The sequence below is a fragment of the Amphimedon queenslandica genome, unplaced genomic scaffold, assembly GCF_000090795.2.
Source record: "Amphimedon queenslandica unplaced genomic scaffold, v1.1 AMPQUscaffold_8784_Cont19276, whole genome shotgun sequence".
NCBI classification, from domain to species: domain Eukaryota; kingdom Metazoa; phylum Porifera; class Demospongiae; order Haplosclerida; family Niphatidae; genus Amphimedon; species Amphimedon queenslandica.
Genome location: NW_003550943.1, coordinates 1 through 2,810, shown reverse-complemented (window position 1 = coordinate 2,810; position 2,810 = coordinate 1). Strand labels below are relative to the sequence as shown.

At 32.7% G+C, this 2,810-nt stretch overlaps 1 long non-coding RNA gene across 1 annotated transcript; it reads left to right on the top strand.

Moving 5' to 3' along the window:
• The first annotated feature begins 6 nt into the window (after positions 1-6).
• LOC109591177 (uncharacterized) lies at positions 7-1,507 on the top strand. Its single transcript, XR_002189697.1, has 3 exons — positions 7-316; positions 1,280-1,325; positions 1,386-1,507. It is a non-coding gene; the product is annotated as an uncharacterized LOC109591177 (long non-coding RNA).
• The last annotated feature ends 1,303 nt before the right edge of the window (positions 1,508-2,810 follow it).

The window sequence follows — 2,810 nt, the reverse complement described above, 5'->3', positions numbered from 1 at the left end:
TGGAAAGATACTGTCATTGTAGCCATTTATACTGCTTTATACAGGAAAGGGGTCTACTGCAAGATAAAGAAAACCTTCAAAAACGTTTGTGGAATAGTTTCTGAGTATTAAATTGTCATATACATAGTATAAAATAATAATATTACCAACTCTAATACTTAGAAACAACAAATACTTGGATGCAGCAACTCGCTGTAGTGAGCTTTTGCTGCTCCTACACTTTACTGCCAGTGTCTATCCAGGAATCATATAATTGTTAAGACAGTTCCTTGGCTTTCTATTGATATAGCTAGATCATCTAAACTAGCTCTAGAAAGTGAGTTTTCCTTAGATTCACTCCATTCTGCCATCTCCACCATGCCATCTTGCCACCCAAAATGGCTATAAAATTAAACGTGGGTGTAGTGTAAAATCATGAATATGATTAAAAGGCGTTAGTGAAAAAGGACTATTCCACCCAGACCCAACCCCTGAGGGAGAAGGGTCTGGTACAATGCTTAACAAGACTTTGTGCAGCCATCATGAATCCGATGTAACCATTCGAGATTCAATTTGTCATAATGATGTCATTATTTTAATAAATATTCATTGTAGTTATTGTTAAGTATAAAAATGGCATGTTGTACTGAAATAACAAGAGCACTGACTGTGGAAACCAGGCCATAAGAAGAGCTCTAGACACACTAACAAAGGTTTCTGTCCTGCCTAGTCTTAGTCGGGGACTTATTCTCTTGATGGTTCAAGGCAAGAAATGTTGAAATGATGGAACACGATTCAGACTCATGTTAAGCAAGTCATCTTGTTCCTCTTTTAGTGGCAAATAGCTCATTCTCCTGAGAACTTTGATCATAGCACTCGAAAGCATCCTTTATTATCATTAACATGTGCTTTTAACTATTATTAATAAATAACTACATTTCTTGGCTTCCTTCTGCACAAAGTCTTGTTAAGCATTGTACCAGACCTTTCTCCCGTAGGGGTTGGGTCTGGGTGGCCAGACTACATGTACGATATGTCCTGTACCCGTACCTGTATAGAGGCCGATGAAAGTTTTTGCCCTAGACGCTACATAGCCTATTGGCAGCTGTGCCTGTAACAGAACACTATGGACTATAATAGTTCTTGCTTCTTTCCAAAAAATGGCTCTGAAATCATTCCCAATTTTTGTTACATTAAAAAAGTTTAAGCCGATTCTAGCTAAAATTTTTAAGTCGTGTCCATTTATAAGCAAATGAACCAATTAATATTATTACATTTCATTGTTTTTATTTTATTTTAGGATTTTAATGAGAACTTTGCTGAGAAACATTGAATTGACATCAAAAGTGAATATACATTTGTACATGTACATTTAATCCTTTATCTCCATGTCTCTCACTATTTAGAGTGTTGGTAGAAAAATGTGTTTCATTTACCCAAAACATTCCCAGAGACTCAAACTACTGTATATTGAGGTACCAATACAACAAGGTTAGGACACACAGTCAGTGTATGTACATGTACATGTTTGTCCTTTTATGTTTTGCCAAATTTTAGCAACTAAAAATTTGTAAAAAAATCTACTTTTGATTGAAATCAGCTCAAACTTTCTACATAACATACATGTAAAAACTTGTATATGTATCATAATAAATTATCATAATGGCAAACTCTCTCCTTTACATTTTTGGCAAAATTTGGTGTACTATAGTATAAGGACTTATACTTGTACATAAATTTTAGTCAAATTATGAATTATTACATGAATTTGGGAATTTTAATGTACATGTACGTGAATATACTTAATTTTTATAGAATGATAAAATAGTATCATTTATTCTAAAAGTATTGAGATACTGTGTTCAATATTCAATGGAATGACATCAAGTTACAACAAACAAATGACAATAGAAGCAAACTAAGGAAACAACTTGAAACAAAAATACACAAAATTGAAGAGGAGAAAGGAGGAGAGAGAGGAGGAGGAAGAGCTAAAGATTTGAACTTATTGAGTGCTAACTTTAAAGTAGATAAAGCTAAGGTAGTTATCAATAGTTGTTCATTATTAGTCAGTCAATTATTAATAGCTTGAGCATAAAGCGATTGAGTTGATGGCAGAAAGACAATTATTTGAAGATTCTATTTCTATTCCATTAAAAAAACGCCAAAATTTTAAAAAGTACCCAAGGCTATAGTCCATGGTTTTTTCCAAGAAATGTCTACGAAATTACCCCAAATTTTTATTACATTTTTGAATGCATATTGATGTACATGTACTTGTGCTACATGTACATGTATGTAGAAAGTTTTAGCTGATTCTGACTTCAATTCTTCAAGTTACACAGCCATTTTAATAAAAATTGAAAATTCTGGAAAATACCCAAGGCTATAGCCCATGGATTTTTCCAATTTCTTTTCTGTGTTTTTTTGCCAATGACCTTGTACTATAGTACAGAGACTTTGACCCAATTTACATGTAGTTGAATTTCTTTAAAAATCCAATTTTGAATGGTATCAGCTCAAACTTTCTACGCAACATAAGTACATGTACAGTTGTACATGTATCAAAAAAATTATAAATGTGAGGAATTATTTTCTTTTCATTTTTGGCAAAATTTTACTAATACCCCTGTGCTATAGTACAGTGACTTATTCCAGAAAATAATCGCTCCAAAATCACCCCAAATTCTTTATTACATTTTCTGATACATATTAATGTTGTTATACTGTGTAGAATATTTTAGCTGATTCTGTCTTCAAAATTCACATTACAACCACTTCAATAAAATTCCAAACACTTGAAAAATGCCCAAAGCTACATTTACATATAG